At 40.1% G+C, this 6,816-nt stretch overlaps 1 long non-coding RNA gene across 1 annotated transcript; it reads right to left on the bottom strand.

Annotated features, from left to right (window-relative positions):
• Window positions 1-964: 964 nt before the first annotated feature.
• On the bottom strand, window positions 965-3,382 carry LOC113181586 (uncharacterized). The gene is made up of 4 exons (XR_003300607.1): window positions 3,266-3,382; window positions 3,032-3,114; window positions 2,160-2,219; window positions 965-1,041 (listed from the first exon to the last, which is right to left on the bottom strand). It is a non-coding gene; the product is annotated as an uncharacterized LOC113181586 (long non-coding RNA).
• Between the last annotated feature and the right edge of the window lie 3,434 nt (window positions 3,383-6,816).

The raw sequence follows: 6,816 nt of genomic DNA, 5'->3' as shown, positions 1-6,816 counted from the left end.
ACCCTTGGACTCAGTTATGACACAGAAATCAGGCCCACCCTCCTCGTCTTTCTTTCTCCTTGTAGAAAACAGCCAAGTTAATTCAACTTCCTATCCCTCGTGTAAGAAATCACTCCCCAACCATATGGGATAACTTATGGCTGCAAATAAAACTCTCCCAATGTTTTGCTCCTCGCAAGTTTTCACTTCCCAGCACAGCTCGGGTGAGCCCAGGATGTTAAAAACTCTAGGGAGTGCTTATTTTCATGAAAATCCTCTCTCTGTTTTAGAATGTTTCTTTAGATACTTAGCTTTCCCGTAGCATTACAGAGTGCTTTCTAAATTTTCTCCTTCACCCCTACTCCTACTTCTGCCTTGTCCTTCTTTGTTAAAAAAGGTAATTTTGAGTTGTCAGCTGAATTTGTTCCCCTTAATTTATGGGAGAGAGGACTTTTCCTAAATAAACACCGACGTTCTTGCTCTAATTTATGAATAGAAACTCATATTAAAATTTTTTAAAAAGTCCATTTGATTTGGTTGATTCTCTTGCTGGGGTCTTGTTGAGTATGTGAAGGTGACTTTCAACACTGTTTGCAAAGGCAGTGCTTGGTGTTATCCTGAACAAAGCCTCTCATGGGCCATCTGGAGTTAGGTGGATAGCCTCATTTTCTCTCAGCGATATCATAGAACTACTCTGGGAAAAAGAAATAACTAAATACATGTTAGTGGAATATGGATTACCCAGCCAAACTCTATAATTCATTCATTCATTCATTTATTCATTCATTCATGATTCCAAAGCTCTTCTGACTATAGCGACGTGGGTGTCTACATGACCATGTTGACCAAGTTCATGTTCCCACAGTTTAGTAGAAATAATTTTTTTTCAATGACACATTCACACCCATTTATTGAATCTTGACTTTATCACCATTGAATTTTAAAGGTATTTCCTGAATTGTGATTTCTTGGAAAGGAGTCAGCAGGTGTGGGTTCTTCTAGTTCCACTCTTCAGTCATCCCAGCGTAAATGGCCTAATGTTTGGTGCCTGTTTCAGCGATACTGTGAAAATGAGCCAACATGGCCTTAGAAACGAATCATAAGACAGAGCAGGGAATTAGTCAATACTATTAGTTAAGTAGATTTACATTTATGCTGAAGATTTTAAAACTTTGCCTGGTAGAATTCCAACCACCTGTCTTTTGAAAGCTCCACTCTCTGGACTTTGCATGCATTTGCAGCATAGGCTCCCTAAGATGGTAACTCTTGTCTGTCCTAATGTCTTACCGAGTGTTCTTGAAGGTAGGACTCCCCCTTTTTTTAACAGCCATTTCATTTTGTTCTATGTGTCAGTTACACACATTCAAAATGATTACTATTATAACAGGATGCTAAATTAAAGATTACTCTTTAAATTAATGCTAATTTAAAGGACACCCTGAATATGTAGAATATACTTTAAATACTTGAATCATCTAGTAAAAGGTGCCTATGTGTGCCACATTTTCAGGAATTTGGGGACACTTTCCCTTTCCTCCCTCCCGCCCCAAGAAAATCACTCAGCAACTTTCCATGCTTATTGTAGTTTGTGGTTATTGTTATTGTTATTGCAGAAAATACATCAAATTTCACAATTCGAGATATAGGCCTGGTATGAGAGTATTCTTAGGAGAAGTAATATAGATTTAAATGCAACCAGGATTAATTGACTGATACTAGATTCTTGCCTGGGCAGATTTTGCTTGTGCCCGCTTAGTGGAGAGACACCTTGGTTTCCTGGGAGGTGGGAGAGATAAACATAGAAAGGGGAGCTTTGGTAGATGGGAGACCAAAAACAGATTCCATCATGCAGTTTGTCTTTGAATTTTCTTTATCTCTTTCATCTCTGGATCTCAACTACTTTTAAAAACTACTTTTCAGGGCCCTTCATTCTGCAGATTTCATGGGGTTATCTGTTGACCGAACAGACTAAATGAGAAACAATCCACAAGCAGACTGTTCAGAGATTGGCCCAATATTATGGGAGACTCATCAGAAAATAATCTATGTTTTTTTTTACCCACTTGAGCAGAGAGAGTATCATAGAACCTTGTCCCTCCAGAGGTTTCTATTCCTGCCACTCAAAACAAAAGTTTCAGGGAAGGTTGATATTTGGAGAAACCAGGAATTTTCCTTCTTACCTCTAAAAACTAGTGTTTGTTTTTTCTTCAATCATTCAGTTATTGACACTGCAATGGTCCCTAAAAGGAAAAAAAAAATCAAAAAATCCAGTCACATACAAAAATAAGCATTTGTATCATGCTCAAATATTCATTGGTTGGTTTTGGTTTGGCTGGACTTGACAATCTGTGGTTGGTTTTAGATCTGCTTCATATATCTCTTGTCATTTTGAAAACTGCGGCTCCTGGGAACTATTCCTATGGTGATGGCAGAAATATAAGGGCAAGTCCCCTGTACAAACACATTTACAGCTGTCTTGCTAACTCCAATAGGCCAAAGCAAGTAACCTGACCAAATCTGAAGTCAAGACATGGGTAGGTACAGTTTACCTCCAGGAGTCCATGGCAAAAGTGTGGAATGTTTAAGACCATTGCAGGGGATTGGAAAGGTAGTACCAAAGTACATACAGCAAAGGCTCAGATCACATGACACCAACACTATCAGACCTTATCAAGTAATATATGTCAAACAGATGATCGGGCATACATAAATGTAACTGTTAATAAGTATAGCACATATTTTATAATCAACTATAAGACAGCAAGATATTTGATATTATTCCAAGCTCTTTCATATTTAATCTTATTTGAATTTCCTTTTGTGTCTTCTTCTAACCCATTTTTTGAGCAGTTATTTTAGGCCAGGCATATACAAAGTATTTTTATGTACATGAACTTATTTAGTCAATGCACCTATTCCCACAAAGATGGTATTATCATCCCCTTTTGAGAAGGCTGAACTGAGAGAGCTTATATAACATAGCCAAAGTCACATAAGTAGGAAGAGGAAGAAGCAAACCCTTTTCTAGAGGCTTTAAAAATTTCTTTCTTACCTACAGCGCTATGTAGTGCTTCCAGTTTTAGGAAATCAGCAACAGCCCTATACAATGAATATTTCCATTTCCATTTCACAGATCTGATTAAGAGAAACACGGTAAAATGAACCTCCTGTGCACGGGAGGTGGAGCTAGCATCAGAGCCCAGTGTCCCGCACCGGGCCCCATGGTCGATTCAGTGTGGGCTTCTGGTGGGATGCCTGGGTTCATTTATTTTTAAACCACTGGTACCTTGTTGGTGTCTAGTCCCTTCTTGTGCTGCCTCTTTCTCTCTGAGCTTTTCAGTCCTCACCGAGAGTTAGCTGTTTTATAGATCCCTGGAGAGGATCAGGCTGTGATAAAATTGCATGGCTGCGCTCCCCACCTCTCTGCCAATTTGGGTTTATTTCTGTTCAGACTCAGATTTGGCAGGCTCCCTTGTTGACAGTTACATGCTGAAACCTTTTCAGGTTGTTCCCCAAGCTGGGCCCGCAAAAGGAAGTCAAAGTAAAGGATACTCTTGCTGTGTTTAGCAGGAAGAGACTACAGAGCCCAAGAATTCCGAAAGCCAGGACCTCCAGGGCTGGGGATGAGGGTGGGCCGGTGGCACAGGGCTGATGTGTGTTTACACAGATTTGGATTCTTACATGAAATGATTTTTTTCAGAGCAGTTTTGGAGGGTAGAGTGTCACACAAAACAGACTGGAAGAGTGAAGAAGTTGGGAGGAATAATAAGTTGTCTTACTTTACTTTGACTATTAGAGTTTCTGTCCAGCTGTGTATTGACATACTAAGCATATTTCAGTTATAGTTCCTTCTTTTTATCTGTTCAAAAGCCATGGAATCCAAGGGCCACCTTAACTTGATAAGTATTAAATCAACCTTGAATGATAAGGCTCCTGCTGAATACTGTATTAACATCTCCTAGGAGCTGAGGGGCAGGCTATAATAGCTCCTTTGCCCTCGCCAAGGGTTGTTCTGAACACCAAACCCTCTCTAGGTTGAAGAACCCTCTGCCATCCTCCAAAACCAGAGAAAAGGAGCCAGGATGGGGAAGAAAGAAGTCAGGGGCCACCTCTCCCTGGAAGGACCATGGCACAAGGCACCATGGCCACCAAACTGTTGGATTCTAGTGTTAAGAGGTTGAAAGATACAGAGACATGAGATGAACATAGGCTTTAGTGGAGTACTGAAAAAAATCAAGCATGAGAGGGAGAAAAGAATTAAGTGGGGGAATGAGTTGCAGCTTCTTTTATTGCTTCTTCTATTCTTCTTGCTGTCCTGGTAATGTTTTATAATTTGCTAATATCGGTATGTTGGTGGGAAGAAACGCAAGCCAGATGAAAACTGGGTGAAGCTCTGAATGTGTGAAGCTCTGAACCAATCATGGGGAGACTGGGTTATTGTCCTGTTTCACCCCAGGCGGTGATGTAGGTTGGGAAGCAAGCCCTTCAGTCTCCCTGCACCCTCACCTTCTCATTGTGAACAGAATTACATTCACTGCTGAGGCTGCTTATTGTAGAAAGTTGATTTGAAGATCATGTGAGATAAAAATATGTGAAAGCATTTTGTAAGCTGGAAAGTACTATCCAAATATCAGGGTTTATTATTCTTGCTTAATCCTGCCGTTCCCCTGCCCTCCTCACTACCAGAATAGGAAAATGTTGGCCTGGGACAATTTTCACAGTTTGGAAGGAGGAATAAGTTGTTGCCTTTACACCCTTCACTGCTAACATCTGTCACCCCAGCTCTGACAGCTGCTTCGAAGTTTCCACTATGGAAGTAACAAAACAAGGTTGGGTCAGCCTCCAATTCTTAACTCTACCATACCCCCAAACCTTATTAAAAAATTAACATCTCCTCTCTCTCCATATGCTTGGAAAGAGGCCACAAAAGAAAAGCTCTCGACAATCTTTTTATCCTATTTTTCATCTGGTTTGGGTTTCATTCCCTCCCCTACCCTGATATTAGCAAATTATAAAACATAACCAGAACATCAATATAAGAAGCCACATTTGCAAGCCCTTCGCCACATAATGCTTTATTCCAGCTCAGGATAAACTTTGAACTAAACAAATGAATTGTTTCATTTCTCAGTATTCTATCCAAGAAAATTTCCCATTCACTAATATTAATAATATCATATTTTTAAACCTTGACTTAAAATTGCAGTAAGTGCCAAAAGGCTCTAGTTGCTATTTTGTTGAAATAATATCAAGTTTCCTGTGATGCTTTACATAGCTGTCATCTCTGTGATATGATACGTCCATGATTTATTGACCTACTAAAAGTGCTGTCATTGACTTGTCATAATAAACTTTTCTTAAAATATTAAAGCCTAGAATGTTGGGCAATAGCTCAAATCAGTACAGAGGCTCAATCCGGTTGTGGATTTGGATTTAGTGGCCTGAAGTTTGCCTTCTACACCTAAAAAGGAATGATCTGCCTTGATCCCTCCCATTTTTTACTCCTCCTCCTCCTTCCCTTCTCCCCCTGGATACCTGTTCCCCAACAGGCTGGCAGAAGGCAGGGGACAGCATGTGAGAAACTCTGAACTGACCTCAGTCTTCAACCCTGTGGCTAGTGCTGTGATTGAGGAGAGTTTCTGATCTCAGCAGAGAATTTAAACAATTAAGACTCACCTAAATGATTGGCCACTGTGTACAGATATTGTGTCCACTGAGGTAAGAGCGGGGATTAATTTTTTTTTTGGAGAAAGAGAAATATATCTAACCTTGGAATTGAGTTTATTTTCCTTGGATGGGAGAGTAGGGAGGAATTTTGAATGGGGGGATATCCAGGCACAACAGAGACATATGGGAGCCCATCAGGGCTCTGTCTCCTTGTTGGAGACCTGTACTGTGGACCTGCTGTGCATGTCGACTGGTCCTCTTGACTATGGTCTTGAAGGATGCTCATCCCAGGGACATGACTACTGTTATCCATTGGGTTGTTGATACCATGGCTCTCATTTCCCCAGGTTCATCGACAGAGATGAAGACCTGAACACAGCTCCAATAACAACAAAAAATGAGTGTGCCTGAAACAGAGCAGGCTTAACCTGAAGTTGCTTATGGTCAGGAAAAAGGTCAAGGTTTGGAGCAGGAAACACAGAGTGTATGTAATAAGAAAGTCCTTGTGTTTTAATTTTAGAAATCCAAAAATGCATTTAGGGTATATTCTTTTTGGTAATGATTTCACTCTTTTAGAATGAATATGAAAGGGTACAGAGATTAACTCTCTTTATTCAGCTAGCTCTTTCATGACTGAGGCTTGACGGTATTAGTGCCAATGAATCAAAACTATTGAGGGTCAGTTCCATTATTTTCTCTCAGAGTAGAATGTTAAGAAATCAGTTACTAGGCATATATCATATATCACAGAATTACTCAGACAATGAGATAAGAAAGGATGGGGGGGTTATCTACATGGCTTTATAAATATAAAAAAATGACATTTAAAATTGCCTGTTATTAGAAGTACACTTCACATGTTAACTTTTTTTGTCAGTGTAACCCAAAGACCTGACAAAAAACACACAGAGGAGGAAAAGCTGTTTTGGTTGTTTCAGAGATTCAGTCCACGATTGGCTGACTCCATAGCTCCGGGTCCCATGTGAGGTTGAACAACATGGCAGAAGGAATGTGGAGGAGGAAAACAGCTCAGGACACAGCAACCAGGACATAGAGAAAGAGCAGAGAGGACAAAATACAAACCCCAAAGTTTTACCCCAGTGACCTACTTCTTTTAGACATACCCAGAATAAAGACAGTTAATTTCTCTACCCTTTTGTATACATTCTA

This window comes from Urocitellus parryii, chromosome 12 (genome assembly GCF_045843805.1).
Source record: "Urocitellus parryii isolate mUroPar1 chromosome 12, mUroPar1.hap1, whole genome shotgun sequence".
Classification (NCBI taxonomy): Eukaryota; Metazoa; Chordata; class Mammalia; order Rodentia; family Sciuridae; genus Urocitellus; species Urocitellus parryii.
This window is presented reverse-complemented; position numbering and strand designations above follow the sequence as displayed.